Source organism: Petaurus breviceps, unplaced genomic scaffold, assembly GCF_028583685.1.
Source record: "Petaurus breviceps papuanus isolate PSGF00001 unplaced genomic scaffold, PetGlider_PUasm1.0 175, whole genome shotgun sequence".
NCBI classification, from domain to species: Eukaryota; Metazoa; Chordata; class Mammalia; order Diprotodontia; family Petauridae; genus Petaurus; species Petaurus breviceps.
In genome coordinates this window covers 21,283,469-21,301,485 of record NW_027185764.1, presented here as the reverse complement: position 1 = coordinate 21,301,485, position 18,017 = coordinate 21,283,469, and the positions used below count along the sequence as shown (strand labels likewise).

The following is an 18,017-nucleotide window of genomic DNA, read 5'->3' as shown; positions in this document are numbered from 1 at the left end:
CAGAAGAGACAAGATTATCCCTATTTGTAGATGATAATATGATATATTTAGAAAACCCCCAAGGGATCATCAATGAGACTAATTGATAATTATTAGATCTAGTAAATTAGCAGAAAACAAAATAAATAAGTAGAATATAAAATGAATCTATATAATACTGATAAAATCAGGAAAAATAATAAGAAAAAAATCCATTCAAAAAAGCTAAAAACACATGAATTGTTCTGCAGTTATCTCACCAAGAACCAAGCAAGATTTATTTATTTATTTTTAATTATTTTAAGCTTTTATTTAGTATTTTCTTTTTCCACAGTTATATGTAAAAACAATATTTAGCATTCATTTTTAAAATTTTGAGTTCCTAATTCTTTCCCTTCCTCCCCCCCACCTCACTGAGAAGGCAAGCAATTCAATATAGGTTATACATGTGTACATGCAAAACATATTCATATTAGTCATATTGTGAAGGAAAACATAGTCAAGAAAAAAAAAAACTCTCAAGAACAATTAAGTTTAAAAAAAGGATGCTTTGGGGCACCTAGGTGGTGCAGTGAATAAAGCACTGGCCCTGAAGTCAGGTCTGGCCTCAGACACCTAATAGTAATACTTACTAGCTGTGTGACCTTGAGCAAGTCACTTAACCCCAATTGCCCTGCCTTCCCCCCTCCAAAAAAAGACAAAAAAAAAAGGATGCTTCAATCTCTATTCAGACACCATCAGTTTTTACTCTGGGAATGGATAACACTTTTCATCCTAATTACTTCAGAGCTGTTTTGGATTGTTGTATTGCTCAGAATACCTAAGTCATTCATGACTGATCATCTTATAATATTGCTGTTATTTTATACACAGCACATTTCACCTTGCATCAACTGATGCAAGTTTTTCCAGGTTTTTCTGAGAGCATTCTGCTTATGATTACATATATTACAACAGTATTCATTAAAATCACACACCACAACTTGTTTAGTCATTTCCCAATTTGTGGGCATCCCCTCAATTTCTAATTCATTACCAAATCAATAGTGAGTTAGAAAATTTTTTCGGATGTCTATAGATAGCTGGATTGCTTCATCTGAAATCTGATATTTTTTGATCATTTATCAATTGGAGAATGACTCTTATTTTTATAAATTTTACTCAGTTCTCTATATGTTTGAGAAACAAGGCCTTTATAGAGAAATTGTCTCAATTTTTTTTCATATTACCATCGCTCCATTCTACTCCCCCCCCAATTTATTCTATTCTTTCTCTCCTTTCACCCTGTTCCTCCTCAAAAGTGTTTTTTCTCAAATTGAGACTAAAAAAAGTGTTTTGTTTCTGACTAACCTTCCCCCAATCTACCTTCCTTTCTATCACCATCCCCTTCTCTTTCCCCTTCCCTTCCTACTTTCCTGTAGGGTATGTAAGATACATTTCTATAATCCATTGAGTGTGTATATTATTCCCTCTATGAGCCAATTTTGATGAAAGTAAGATTCACTTACTCCATCTCACCTTCCCCCTCTTCCCCTTCACTGCAAAAGCTTTTTCTTGTCTCTTTTATGTGATATCATTTACCCCATTCTACCTCTCCCTTTCTCCTTCTCCCAGTATATTTCTCTCCCTTAATTTTATTTTGTAGACATCATCCCTTCATATACAACTTACACATGTGCCCTCTGTCTATATATGTCTTTCTAACTACCATAATAAGAGAGAGGTCTTATGAGTTAAAAATATTATCTTCCCATGTAGGAATGTAACCGCTTTAACTGTATTACGCCCCTTATGATTTACATTTCCTGCTTACCTTTTTGTGCTTCTTTTGAATCTTATATTTGAAAGTCAAATTTTTTATTCAGCTGACTTTTTATTCACTCTGATATTTTTCAGCAAGAATGCTTGAAAGCTCTCTGTCTCATTGAATGTCTATTTTTCCTCCTGAAGGATTATATTCAGTTTTTCTGGGTAGGTGATTCTTGATTGTAATTGTGGCTCTTTTGCTCTCTGCAATATCATATTCCAAACCCTCTGATTTTTCAATGTAGAGGTTGCTAAATCTTGTGTTATCCTGATTGTGTTTCCATGATACTTGAATTGTTTCTTTCTGGATGCTTCCAATATTTTCTCCTTGACCTGGGAGCTCTGGAATTTGACTTTAATAGTCCTGAGAGTTTTAATTTTGGGTGACTAATGTATTCTTCAACTTTCTATTTTACCCTCTGATTCTAGAATATCAGGACAGTCTTCTTTGATAATTTCTTGAAAGATGATGTCTAGGATCTTTTATTGATTATGGATTTTAGGTAGCCCAATAATTTTTAAATTCTCTCTCCTGGACCTAGTTTCCAGATAAGTTGTTTTTCCAAAGAGATATTTCACATTGTCTTCTTTATCCTTTTTTTTTTTGTTTTGTTTTATTGTTTCTTGATTTTCCATAAAGTCATTAGCTTTCATTTGCTACATTATAATTTTCAAAGAATCGTTTTCTTCAGTGAGTTTTTGGACCTCCATTTTCATTTGGTCAATTTTGCTTTTTAAGGCATTCTTCTCCTCACTGGCTTTTTGGACCATTTTTACTATTTGGCCCAGTCTGTTTTTTAAGGTGGTATTTTCTTCAGTATTTTTTCATGTTTCCTTTACCAATTTGTTGACTAGTTTTTCTTTATTTTCTTGCATCACTCTCATTTCTCTTCCCAATTTGTCTTCTATCTCTCTTACTTGATTTCAAAGTCCTTTTTGAGCTCTTCCATGATCTGAGACCAATCCATATTGCTCTTGGAGGCTTTGGATGTGGGAGCTTAGACTTTGTTGTTTTCTAATGAGTGTATGTTTTGATATTCCTTGTCACCATAGTAACTCTCAATAGCAAGAGCTAACCCTACCCCCATTATTTGCTCATTTCCCCAGTCTTTTAGTTGACCTTTTAATTCTTTGTTAAGGTAGGGCTCTGCTTCCACGATTGAGGGCTTACTGTTCCAAGCTTCAGGGGTTTTGTGCAGCTCTTTTCAGAGATATTTCTTAGGGACCTGTAAGTTTTCAGTTATTTCAGGGTGGTATGATCTTAGGAGAGGTGTTTATTACTCTCCTGGCCTGTGTTCTGGTCTGTGAGTGACCACAACACTCTTTTCTGCCATGGAACTGAGAGGAGAGTCCCCCCTCTGCTTTGGGTGCAAACTCTCCTACGCTAGTGCTTCTCCTCACCCTCGGACGGCCACTCAGGACTCAGATCTGTGCATGGGCAAAACAACAGAGTCCTGACTCAGTGCTAGCAAAAAGACACCTGTTATGTCCTTATGACCAGGTGTTTGACCCCTTTACCTTCTGTGTTTTGATAGCTCAGAAAGTAGGCACTACTGTTGCTGCTACTGGCCGATTCAGTCACTCTGAAGACCTGATTCTGGTTTACTGGGGCCAGTGCTGTGCTGTCACAGCCTGGGTTACACTGCACTCCACTCTCATCCACATGTGATAGACTTTTCTGACTAAGTTATTTTTGGTGTCTGTGACTGAGAGATTTGAAAACCATCACTGCTACCAGTGATTGTGGATTGTACTCCTCTCTCACCCTGACACACCAGACCTTTCCTGCTAAGTTTCCTAGTTGTCTTGGGCTGGAAATTTGTTTCACTCCAGATATCTGTGGTTTCTCTTGCTCTAGAATTTGTTTAGAGTAATTTTTAAAGATATTTGTAGGAGTTTAGGAAAAGCTCAGATGAGTCCTTGTCTTTACTTCATCATTTGGCTCTGCTTCCTTAAGCAAGATTTATAAGACCACATCTTAAAACACTCTTGACAAAAGTAAAGACAAATAATTGGACATATATTCTCTACTAATGTTGTACTGTGCCAATATAATAAAATTATCTATCAGTGTTATCTAGATTAATTTGGAAATTTATTGTCCTACCATTCAAATTACAGAAGAGTTATTTTTTAGAAATAGATAAAATGTTAACTAGATTCATTTGGAAGAGAAAAAGATCTGGAATCTCAAATGAAGAAACAAGAAATAATACAAATGGAAGAGTAAAAACAAAAAGAGTAAAAAGGTGTCAAACTTTATTATAAAGCAGTAGTTATCAAAACTGTATGGTGTCAATTAGAGAAATTAAAAAGTAGGTTAATGGAACAAAGTAGAAAATCAAGTACCTCAAGCAAGTGGAAAAATCCCAGTGTTTGATAATGCAAGGGAAAGATTCTCTCTTTGACAATAACTTCTGGAGAAATTGGAAGCCACCTTGGCAAATTTTAGGTTTAGAGCAACACCTTACAGTATATTAAATAATAACCTTAAAATGGATATGAAACCATATAAAATTAGGAAAGAATTGGATAAGATGCATTTCACAATGGCTAGGTTTAACCAAATAAGGGATGAAGTGGAACATAAAAAGTAAAATAGTCAATTTTGACTATAGAAAAAATAGAAAGATATAATATTTATAAAATCAATGAAGAAAAATTAAATTAGAAATGGTAAAGTGCATCAAATATCACCAATAAAGTCTGATATGCTAAATGTGCAGAAAATTGACATATTTAACACCAAGGAGACATCCAGGAGTCAAGATGTCAGAATAATCAATAAATCACTGTCCCTAAACCGTATCACCTCCAAACAACAAAACAACCATAAAATAGCACCCCAGAACAAATTCTGGAACAGCAAAGTCAGCAGAAAGATGGGGTAGAGGAGTCTTTTAGTCTGGGAGACTTGAAGGCTTTGCACAAAAAGTCCACATCACTTGGGTAAAAGGGGAGCAAAGTCCAGGACAGGAAGTATCCCGGCAAGTCAACAGCAGCAAACCCCACCTTGGCAAACCAGCAGGAGATCCTGAGCCCCAGTGTGGTAGAGCAGGTAAACACCAACATCAAAACTCCTCACATATCTTAGCACAGCCAGGCGAATCGATGGACTCCAGCTCAGAGAGCCAACATGTACTTCAATGCAGTCCCAGGAGGAGAGGTATCCTCCAGCAGCTGGACATTTACATGCCTCAGTGCCACCCTGGGTAGACAGGCATCTTTCAGGTGTGACACTGCCACATGCTTCAGTGTAGTCCCAGGGAAACATAGAAAAATCCCATCTGCCCTCAGCACATGCCAGATAACACCACTAGGACCCCAGTTCAGCATCAGGTAAGCAATCAGACCCCTATGTTCTCCAGCTGCCAGCACCTGAGGCCATAGCACACAGAGTTAGTAATCAGGTCTCTGGCTCTCAGCATAAGAAGCTTAGGACAGTGCCCCATGTGCTCCAGCAGGAGAACTCAACTTCAAAAGCCAGGAAACAGGCAAACAAGATGAGCAACAAGCAAAAACAAATATTGATCACAGAGAGTTTCTATGGTGACAGAGAAGATTAAAATACAAACTCAGAAGGTGACAACATTGTCAAAATGCCTACATGTGAAGCCTCAAAGAGGAATGTAAATTGGCCTAAAGCCCCAAAAGCCTTCTTGGAAACACTCAAGAAGGATATTAAAAGTCAAATAAGAGACATAGAAGAAAAATTGGTGAAAGATGTTAAAGTTATGCAAGACAGAGTCAACATCTTGGAAAAGGAAGAAAAAAAAATTGACTGAAGAAAACAACTCCTTAAAAAGTAGAATTAGACAAGTGGAAAAGAGGTACAAAAGTTAACTGAAGAAAATAATTCCTTAAAAAAATCAGAATTGGGCAAGTAGAAATTAATAACTCTATGAGACATCAAAAACCAGTCAAACAAAACCAAAAGAATGAAAGAATCAAAGAAAATGTAAAATACCTCTTTGTAAAAGCAACTGACCTAGAAAATAGATCCAGGAGAGATAAATTAAGGATTACTGCACTACCTGGAAGCTGTGATAAATCAGGAAATTATCAAGGAAAACGTCCCTGATATCCTAGAAGTAGTGGGCAAAATAGTCATTGAAGAACCCACTGATCACCTCCTGAAAGAGATCCAAAAATGAAAACTCCCAATATACTACAGTTAAATTCCAGAATTATCAGGGTTAGGAGAAATATTCCAAGCATCCAGAAAGGAACAATTTAAATATCATGGAAGTACAGTCAGAATTATGCAGAACTTAGTAGTGTCTACATTAAGGGATCAGAGGGCTTGGAATATGATATTCAAGAAAGCACAAAAGCTTTTATTACAACCAAAGATCCATTGCCCAGCAAAATTAAGCATAATCTTTCTGGGAATAAGATGGATATTCAGTTGAATTGGGTAGTTTCAATCATTTCTGATGAAAAAAACTATCGCTGAACAGAAACTTTGTTCTTCAAATACAAGACTCAAGAGAAGCTTAAAAAGGTAAACAGGAAAGAAAAAGAAAACATTCATTTAATAAGTTGAAACCATTTACATCCCTACATGGGAAGATGATACGTGTAATGCTTAAGAATTGTATCTTTATTAAAGCATTTAGAAAGGATATATATAGACAGAGGGTGAGAAGTTGATTTTGATGTGATGTTAAAATTAATTAATTAATTAATTAAGGGATGAGAAAAAGGGTTGTACTAGAAGAAGAAAGGGGAAGGTGGAATAGGGAAAATTACATCACATGAAGAGGCACAAAGACACATTACAGTAGTGGGAAAGAAGGGGGGGCAAGCACTGTTTGGAACTTACTTTGATTGGATTTGGCTCAAAGAAGGAATAACACACACATTCTCTTGGTTATAGAAATCTTAGTCTAGAGGGAAGTAAAAAGAGAAAAGGGAAAGAAAAGGGAGGCAATGGATAGAAGGCAGGGAAGAAAAAAGCAAAGAAGGAGTAGGAGGAAGAAAAAGGAGGGAGGCTGATAGATGGAAGGGGAGATTAAGGGAGGCAGTGGTCAGAAAAAAACTACTGGTGAGTAGGAAAAGGATGAGAGGGAAAAGATAAGTATAAATTGAAGGATAGAGAGAAAAACACAGTAATCATAACTGTGGGTGTGAATGTGATTAACTCTCATAAAATGGAAGCAGATAGCAGAGTGGATTAAAAACTGCAATCCTACAGTATGTTGTTTAAAAGAAACACATTTGAAGCAGAGAGAGACATACAAAGTAAAAGTAAAAGTTTGGAGCAGAAGACATAATGCTTCAGCTGAAGTAAAAACAACAACAAAAATCAGGGGTAGCAATCCTATAATAAAGGAAATATTATATTTCCAATAAATGAAAAGAAAAAAAATGGATCTAATTAAAAGAGATAAAGAAGTGAAGTACTATCAATACTAAATATCTATGCACTGAGTGGTATAGCATTCAAATTCTTAGAGGAGAAGTTAAGTGAGTTGCAGGAAGAAATATACAACAAAACTATACCAGTAGGGAACTCAATGTCCCTCTCTCAGAATGAGACAAATCTAACCATAAAATAAGCAAGAAAGAAGTTAAGGAGGTGAAAGAATTTTAGAAAAGTTACATATGGTAGGCCTTTGGAGAAAAATGGGGATAAAAAGGAAAAAAAATACCTTTTTTCTCAGTGGTACATGGCATCTACACAAAAATTAACCGTGTACTAGGGCATTAAAAACCTCACAATTCAATGCAAAAAGGCAGAAATATTAATTTCATTCTTTTCAGATCATAATGCACTAAAAATTATATGTAATAAGGGGCCATGGAAAGATTAACTAAAAATCAATTGGAAAATAAATAATCTAATCCTAAAGAATGAGTGAGTCAAATAACAAGTCATAGAAGCAATAAATAACTTTATTCAAGAGAATGACAATAATGAGACAATATGCCAAAACTTATGTGATGCAGCAAAATGGTTCTTAGGTGAAGTTTAATATCTCTGAATGCTTACACTGATAAAATAAAGAAAGAGGAGAAAGAGAATTGGGCATGTCACTAAAAAAGCTAGAAAAAGTACAAATTAAAAATTCCCAATTAAATACCAAATTAAAAATTCTTAAAATCAAAGATGAGATTAATTAAGTTGAAAATATGAAAACTATTTCACTAATAAATAAAACTAAGAGTTGGTTTTATGAATAAAGCCAATAAAATTGATAAGCCTTTGGTTAATTTGATTAAAAAAAAGAAAACTGAATTACCAGCATCAAAAATGAAAAGGGTGAAGTCACCACCAATGAAGAGAAAATTAAAACAATAATTAGGAGCTATTTTGCCAAACTGTATGCCAATCAATCTGACAATCTAAGTGAAATGGATGAATATTTACAAAAATATAAATTGCCCAGATTAACAGAAGAGAAAGTAAAATGTTTCTCCCCATTTCAGAAAAAAAAATAAGCCATTAATGAACTCCCTAAGAAAATAATCACTAGGGTCAAATGGATTTACAAGTGAATTCTATTAAACATTGAAAGAACAATTAATTCCAGTACTATAAAAACTGTTTGGAAAAATAGGCAAAGAAAGAGTCCTACCGAATTCTTTTTATGAGACAAATATGTTGCTGATACATAAACCAGGAAGAGTCAAAACAGAAAAAGAAAATTATAGACCAATTTCCCTAATGAATATTGATGCAAAATTGTAAATAAAATATTAACAAAGAGATTACAGCAACAAGGTTATATAGTATGACCAGGTGGAATTTATACCAGGAATGTAGGGCTGGTTCAATATTAGGAAAACTGTCAGCATAATTGACCATATCATAACAAAATTAACAAAAATTGTATGATTATCTCAATAGATGCAGAAAAAGCTTTTGAGAAAATACAGTAGCCATCCCTATTAAAAACTCTAGAGAGCATGGATATAAATAGAATTTTCCTCAAAATCATAAGTAGCATCTATCTAAAACCATCAGCAAACATTATCTATAATAGGGAAAAGCTAGAAGCATTCCCGATATGATCAGGGATGAAACAAAGATATCAATCATCACCACTGTTGTTCAATATTGTACTAGAAATATTAGTTTTAGCAATAAGAAAAGAAAAGGAAATAGAAGGCATTAGAACAGGCAATGAAGAAACAAAGCTCTCATGCTTTGCAGATGATATGGCACACTTAAAGAATTCTAGAGAATCAACTAAAACAAAACGACTCAAAATAATTAATAACTTTAAGTTACAGGATATAAAATACACCCACATAAATCATCTGCATTTCTTTTTTTTTTTTTTTTTAAGCAATCTGGGTTAAGTAACTTGCTCAAGGTTACAGGGCCAGTTATTTCTGGGTGTGGTGCTGAGTATCTGAGCCCGGATTTGATCCAGGTCATCCCGACACTGGAGCTGGTGCTCTTACTCCCTGAGCCACCTGGTCGCCCCTAAGCAATTGGGGTTAAGTAACTTGCTCAAGGTTACATGACCAGGTGTTTCTGGGTGGGTGCTAAGTGTCTGAGCCCAGGATTCGATCTCCAGGTATTCTCAACACTGAAGCCAGTGCTTTTACTCTCTGTGCTACCTGGACGCCCCAATCATCTGCATTTCTATATATAACTAACAAAACCAGCAGAAAGAGATAGAAAGAGAAATTTCACTTAAAATAACTGTAGACAACATAAAGTATTTGGAAGTCTACCTACCAAGACAAACCTAGGAACTATATGAACACAACTACAAAACACTTTTCATACAAATGAAGTCAAATCTAAATAATTGGGAAAATATCAGTTGTTCATGGATAGACTGAGCTAATGTGATAAAAATGACAATTCTACATAAATTAATTTACTTATTTGGTGCCACACCAATCAAAGTACCAATTAAAACATGCCAATCAAACATAATAATCAATAAGTTATTTTTAGAGCTAGAAAAAACAACAAAAATATCCATAATATCAAGGTTAATAATGAAAAGAAATGCAAGGAAAGGTGGCCTAGTCATACTAGATCTAAAACTGTATTATAAAGCAGCAACCATCAAAACTATTTGGTACTAGCTAAGAAATATACTGGTAGATCATTTAAATAGGTTAGGTACACAAGACATTGTAGTGAATGACTAAAGTAATCTAGTATTTGATGAACTGAAAGACTCCTGGGATAAGAACTCATTATTTGACAAAAAAAATTGCTGGGTAAACTGGGAAACAGTATGGCATAAACTAAGCATATACCCACATCTTACACCACATACCAAGATAAGGTCAAAATGGGTACAGGATTTAGACATAAAAGATGACATCATAAACAAATTAGGAGAGCAAGGAACACTTTACCTGTCCCTTTGGAAAAGGGAAGAATTTCTGACCAAAGAAGAGTTAAGAGAACATTATGAAATACAAAATGAATAATTTTGATTACATTAAATTAGAAGGTTGTTGCATAAACAAAGCCAATGTAATCAAGATTAGAAGGAAAGAAGAAAGTTGGGAAACAATTTTTATAGCCATTATCTATGATACAGGCCTCCTTTCTAAAATATATAGAGAAGTGAGCCAAATTTATAATAATACAAGTCATTCCCCAGTTGATAAAACAGTCAAAGGCTATGAACAGGCTGTTTTCATATAAAGGAATTTAAGCTATCTATAGTCATATAAAAATTCTATAAATCACTATTGATTAGAGAAATGAAAATTAAAACAACTCTGAAGTACTACCTCACATCTATCTGATCACTATGAGAAAAAAGGAAAATTATAAATGTTGGAGAAAATGTGGGATAATTGAACACAATGCATTTATTGGTGTAGTTGTTAACTAATCCAACCATTATGGAGTGCAATTTGGAACTATGACTAAAGATCTATAAAACTTCATACCTTTTGATCCATTGATTCCATTATTGATCTGTATCCCAAAGAGATCATAAAAAAGATAAAAGGTCTCACATATACAAAAATATTTCTAGTATCTCTTTTGTGGTGACCAAGAATTGGAAATTGAGTGGATGCCCATCAGTTGGGGAATGGCTGAACAAGTTGTGGTATATGAATGTAATGAAATGCCATTCAGCTATAAGAAATGATGAGCAGGCAGATTTCAGAAAAACCTAGAAAGACTTACATGAACGGATGCTGAGTGAAGTGAAAAGGACCAAGAAAACACTGCTCACAGTAACAGCAACACTGTGCAATGTCCAACTTTGATTAGCTCTTTTCAGCAATTTAATGATCTATGAAAATTCCAAAAGACTCATGATGGAAAATGCTAACCACTTCCAGAGAAAGAACTGAGTCTGAATGCAGATCCAAACATTATTTTCTCTTTATTTGTTTTTTTTTTATTTCTTGTAGTTTTCTTTTTCCTTTTGTTCTGATTCTTCTTTCACAACATTACTAAAGTGGAAATACGTCTAATATGATTATACATGTACAGCCTATGTCAGATTGCATACCATATTGGGGAGAGGTAATGAGAGGGAGGAAGAAAAAATTTGGAATAAAATCTTATAAAAGTGAATGCTTAAAACTATCTTTATATGTATTTGGAAAAAATAAAATAGTATTAAGTAAAAACAAACAAACAAAAATTAACACTAAATTATTCTCCAATAGCTAAATAGTAAATAGATATGAAGTTTTCAAAAGGTTTCAGTGTATAAATGTCCACATTTCAACTTGCTCCATTTTGCTACTAGTAAGAGAAATACAAGAAAAAATTACTGTAACATCACATTACTCTATGTAAATAGGCAAAAATGAAAAAAAAACTTGGAACAATCTGCTAGAAGAATAGAGAGAAGACAGGCAGAATAAAGCACTATTATTGGGACCCGAGAAGTGGTCCAACAGTTGTATATTTCAATTTGACTTTATGTAGTATGCATTACACATTACTAAATTGTTAAAAGTAATGGACTCAATCATCTTATCACTGGTCTTATTCCTTAAGGAATTATTTCAAGAAAGAATAGAAAAAAAGCTCAAGTATACACAAACATATTCACAGCAGCACTCGATCTACTTTTGATGAAAGCCAATGAGAGACAAAGTCTCTCAATGGAGGAACATCTGAACCAACTATGATAAATGAAAATAATGGAATATTATTATGGAATAGAAATTATAAATACTAAGAATTCAGATAAATGTGGAAACATGTGTGAGCTAATGCAGAGTAAAGCAAATAGTACCCAGAAAACAACATTTATGGTGAGTATAAGAATATAATTGAAAGAGCAAAAAAAAAAAAGGTGAATTCTGAATAATAGGAAGCAAAAACAACTACAAATGAATATCTTAGAGAAGAGATAGTGAAACATACCTTTTCCCTAAGAGAAGAGAGATGGAAACTATAGAACAGAATATTGTACACACTGTCTGATAAGAACTATAGAGTCTGAATGCAGATCGAAACATATTATTTTCTTTTTATTTGTTTTTTCTTTCTTGTGTTTTTTTCTTTTGTTCTGACTCTTCTTTCACAACATGACTAATGTGGAAATATGTTTAATATGATTGTGCATGTATAACCTAAGGTGTCTATATCTCATGGTTTAGCTTAATAATTTTTCTTTGTCATAAAGGAGGACAGAGGTGGATGGGAAGTCATTGTGATAGAAAACCAATAGTCCTAAATAAAAAATATCAATAAAATTTATTTTAAAAAATCTTAAGTGACTCCTCATGATCTCTAGAATAAAATACAAAATAGCACATTTAAGGTCTTCTATTATCTGATTCTGACCAACTCTTCTAGTCTCATTTCTTTATTACTACCCTTCCCATATTCTTTGTTCTGGCCAAATCAGATTATTAGCTGGTTCTAGTACTTGAAATGTCATCTTGTATCTTTAGGCACTTACAAAGAAAGGCTTTTCCCCATACTTGAAATATATTCTCTTATTACTTTTTCAGAATCTTTTCTCTTTTTTTCATGTTTCAGCTAATAGGTCTTTTTCTCCACCAGTCTCTCTGATCCCCTTTGCTGAATTTTTTTCTCCCTCCTCAAATTTTCCCAGAGTGTTTTTTTATTGAGATTTCTTCTTTGAATTTGTCATACTCTACCTTGTATCATGCTTATATGTATGTGTTACATCCTTGCTAACAGAATCTAAACTCTGGTTGTGTGTTCAGGGAGTTAGCCATAATAAAAATTATAACTAACAACAATAACAGCTCTATCCCTCGTGCCTAGAAAAAAATGCTTTGTATATAGCAGATGCTTAATACATCTTTATGTGTTGAATAGTAACTATTAATTATAGTTAGTACTTATATAGTTCTTTAAGGTTTTCAAAGTGTTTTACATATTTTCTCATCAATTGCACAAGTGAATGAACAAAGATGGTGAGGTGAAAATAATATACAAATGAAGGTTGGGGATTTGAAATTGGTTGAATAAACTTGCCAAGAGTAGACATTATTATGTCAAAACTTTCAGGTTTCAATCTGTCCTTGGACCTGTGATTTTTGCTTTTAAAAAATGACTTGGAATGATTGAAAAAAGTGGATACATAATAATGAAGTTAGGTGGATTTGGCACTGGTTGAATAACCATACCCAATGACTAGCCATTAATAGGCCAAAAACTTTCAAATGTATTGTCTCCAGTGAAGTTCTCCAGAGCTCTGTCCTTGAACCTGTGATTTTTATTATTTTAAAATTGACTTGGATGAATATGTATGTAGAATATTTGTCAGATTTAAAGATGATATGAAGCTAGGTGGATTAATTAGCAAGTTGAGTGACAGAATCAAGATTTAAAATGATCCTCATCACCTAAAATGATAGGTCATATTTAAGCCCTACACAAAATGGCTCATATTTAGTTTTCAAGACACTTTATTTCCATATACTCTTTGTTTGAGTCAAACTGGAACTAGTCATTTTCCAAGTTCAATATTCCATTTCCCATTTCCTTGCCTTTACAGAGCACAGACTGTTCCCTATGCTTTATCTGTCTCTTAGAATGCTTTCAATCAGTCAATAAACAATTATTAAGGGCCTACTAATGAACAGGCACTTTGCTTAGTACCTCAAGTCAGAAAGGTCCAAGGCAAGAAATACAAGTGTTTTTTCCCAGTCTCAAAGAACAAAACAAACTCAAAAGTAGATGATGACATTGGGGATACATTTGCCCACACCTTGGAGTGGATTACAGGTGCGTGGAACTTAAATGCTCTGATTCATCTAGAACTGAGGGTTGGGGAACATAAGCTGAGATGTATTAAAAGGTCTTGCTGAGAGGCCTTTCTCTGTGCCTACTAGGTGGGTATCTGCTCAGATCCTGACAAACAAAAGATCTGGAAATGTTTTAGTCTGCTCAGAGGCTTATTGGCCCTAGTAATTTCCTTTTAAAAGAGGTATAGCATTTTTAAAAGGAGATGTTAGTGATAACAATAGTAGCAAGAAATGTCAATGGTTGTCTAGCAGTAGCAATGGAGGTAGTAGTTCTGGTGACAGGAAGTGGGTAGTAAGATGAAAAAATCTAAGTGGGCGTGAATGACTAGGCAATGCAGAATTATATCCATGAGCTGGGGGATGAGAATAGTGTTATGCATACCTATTGGGCATGGAAGTGGGATCATGTAGAACTGAAGGAGAAAGAAAGATTAATACCTAATAGAACCCAAGACCTAAGAATGGGCCAAAGTGAAGGAACTACGAGGGACAAGATTTCAGTGAGGAGGAACAAATCTGTGCCTCGCCTTCCCCATACACTGTGAAGCATGTAGACCAGGGCTTCTTAAACTTTTTCCACTTGTGACCCCTTTCATGTTTAGACAGTGTTCATTGGCATTGCATGGCCTGGGGGCATGAGAGGTGAAAGATGCACATGCTTTGTGTTCGCAACCAAGGCTGAAATGAAGTTCTGCAATGTGACATGAGTGAGTGCTGCCAGAAACACCTTGGATTCATTACGAGGTTGGTTTTTATTTAATTTTTGGACATTGCACATTCAGAAACCTTTTACTATTGCCAAATTTTTCACTTTGCCATATGGGATCACTGATTTAGAATCACTGGTTTAGAGTATATAGGTTCAGGAGAAGATAGGGTTGACTTTCAAGTAAACCAAATTCTTTTCTTACTGGTGACCTTCTAAGTCAATAGAAAGTTTGTAAGTCCCTGGGTAAGTATAGCTCATCAGAGGTATAGGTGCAATGTAGCTCAGCGGAAATAGTGCGCTTTGAAGCCATAGGGTCTTCAGATCTAAGACTTGCTATTGTGACTTTGCTCAAGTCACTAAACCTCTCTGACTCCAACTTTTGTGATTTGCAAAATGAGAGGAAATAGATGATGTCCAAGAACACTTTTAGTTCCAAACTATGATTCTATGACTCCTTAGCAAGCCCTAGTCCTTTCATCATTTAGGGGGACCTCAGTGGATAAAGCACTGAACCTGAAATCAGGAAGATTCATCTACATGAGCTCACATCCAGTCTTAGACACTTACTAGCTGTGTGAACCTGTGTAACCCTATTTGCCTCAGTTTGTTCATCTCTAAAATGAGCTGGGAAAGGAAATAGCAAACCAATATTTGCCACTCCAGTATCTTTGCCAAGAAAACCTCAAATGGGATCATGAAAAGTCACAACTGAAACAAGTAAACACCAAACTCAGAGCTGTGCTATAAAGATGAAATAACTATTTAGGGTCCCAAGGACAGAAGGATGTATCAGATGAGAGCTTTTCCTTGACTTTTTTTGGCTTCATTTTTAAGCATTTCCTATATTCCCCATAGAATTTTAATAAAAACTCTTATTTTGTGCCATGTCAGGAAGAAAGGAAGCAAGCACTGATTAGGTAAGTGCTTATATATGATAACTCTTATCTCATTTGATCCTTACAACAGCCCTAGGAGGCAGGTATTATTATTGACTTCATTCTATAATTGAGAAAACTAATATAAACAAGAGTTCAATGTTTTCTCTAGGGCCACTCAGCAACATAGTCTATATCTTGGCTCTGGGTGTTCTCTCTGACTGTTCCTGCGCCTGCAGTGCTCTCCTTCCTCTGATCCAAAGAGGGATCTCCCTCACTTGCTTTAAGTCTCATTTAAATATCACCTCCTATAGGAAGTGGTTCCTGACCTCTCTGAACTCTAGTGTTTTCCTGCTGTTAATTATTTCCTTTTTATCCTGTATATAATTTGCTTTTTAGTTGTTTGAATGTTGTCTTCCTTATTAGATGGTATGCTTCTTGAGGGCAGGGACTGTCTTTTTTTTTTTTTTTATCCCCAGCACTCAGCGCAGCGCCTGGTACATAGTAGACATATAAAAATGTTTTTGGTGGTTGCTGTTGTTGGCTGAAGTACCCTAGAGGGCAGCTAGATGGTGCAGTGGAACATGTGCAGGGAGTCAGGAAGACATATCTTCCTGAGTTCAAAGCTGGTCTCAGACACTTACTATCTGTGTGACCCTGGGCAAATCACTTAACCTTGTTTGCCTCAGTTTCTTTATTTATAAAATGAGCTGGAGAAGGTAATGGCAAGCCACTCCAATATCTTTGCCAAGAAAGTCCCAAAAGAGGATACAGAGTCAGACATGACTGAAAATGACTAAATAACAAGAATGAAGTATCCTAGATAGAATTTGAACTCAGGTCCTTGTGAATCTAGGTCTAGTGCTCTATCTATGATGCCACTTAGCTGTCTGAGTGCTTAATCTAGAATACTTACAGAAGAACTGATGACTCCTACATCAGAGGTAGAAGCAAGTCTAAATCAGATCTTCTCAGGAATTAGGAAGGAAAATGAGTTAAAAAAATTTTAATTATTGAAAAACCTCCAAGACCAGGCTTGGATCTATGTGAGCCCAGTTACTCTTCTTCAGTGGCTCCAATTGTAACAAAGTAGATTGAGAACTGGTGTCAGGAATCCAAGGCAAATCTCTAAGACTTTAAATTGCATAGCAGATGTCAACCTGCACTGGGAGAGTGAGTTTGCTCATTCAGCATTTCCCATGTCAATGACATCACAGGTCCAAAACAAAAGCAAAAAAAACCAAACAAACCCAAAAAGCAAATAGTCCTGGATCAAGGTCTAAAGTTACATCATTGACCCATAGCTCTATATCTTACAAGTGTGTCAGGATTTAAACTCAGTTCCTTTTAAAATTTTATGTTCTTCCTGTTGAATTCTGTTTGTCCTCTTCTAGTACTCTGATTACTTACAAAATTTATTGACTCTGTCAGCATACAAATGCCATTCAACTTATTCCTGAGCTGCTTCTGAGGGAAGTTCAGTCATTTTTCAGTCATGTATGACTTTCTGTGGCCCCATTTGAGATTTTCTTGGCCCAGATACTAGAGTGGTTCGTTGTTTCCTTCTCTAACTCATTTACAGATGAGGAAATTGAGTCAAATAGGGCAAAGTGACTTGCCCAGGGTCACGTAGCTAGTAAGTGTCTAAGGCCAGATTTGAACTCAGGTCTTTCTGACCCCAGGGCTGGCAGTCTGTGCACTATGGTGCCACCTTGCTAGCCAGGCATCACTCAGAGAGAGTTGGGCTAGATGACCTCTAAGGTCCCTTATGACTCTAGATGAGAGGTTCTTAAATGATGGTCTCAACTTTTAATATATTTTTATAAATATATTTCCATATGCTTGGGTTACCTTGTAATCCTATATACATGGTATCCCCAAAATTTTCTAAGCTTTATAATGTAATGTTAATAGCTTTTAAAGTTTAACATTGCACAAAGACTTTTGGGACAACCTGTATGTTATTTTGTACATTTAAAACTTCATTACTTATGCATGTGAAAATATTCAACATTAAGTATTAATTGTTTAAAACTCTGCTAAGACTTTTGAGACATTCTATATTTTATGAATTTAAAAACATTAAACATTAAGTTTTAATAGCTCAAAGCTATATTAAGACATTTGGGACACCCTATATTATATTTTATGAATTTAAAAACATTAAGTTTTAATAGCTTAAAACATCACTCAGATATTGGGGACATCCTATATTGTATATTCTGCATTTAAAAAACATTCTTCTGAGAAGGGTTCCATTAGGCTTCACTAGACTGCCCAAAGGGAATACAACACACAAAAAGTTTAATAACCCAAGCTCTGGATTTAAGATTTTAAGGCATTTAATCTCTCTGAGCCTCAGTCTCCTCACCTGTACACTGAGAGGATTAGGCGAGAAGGTCTCTGAGGTCTTTTCCAGTTCTAGATCTATGGTATATATATATATATATATATATATATATATATAT

The 18,017-nt window shown here is 35.0% G+C and overlaps 1 long non-coding RNA gene and 1 pseudogene across 2 annotated transcripts in view; both read left to right on the top strand.

Annotated features, from left to right (window-relative positions):
* Positions 1-18,017, top strand: part of LOC138159063 (uncharacterized) — a 412,739-nt gene that overhangs the window by 289,672 nt on the left and 105,050 nt on the right. The gene's annotated exons all lie outside the window — the stretch shown is intronic.
* Positions 11,941-18,017, top strand: part of LOC138158971 (eukaryotic initiation factor 4A-I pseudogene) — a 10,449-nt pseudogene continuing 4,372 nt past the window's right edge.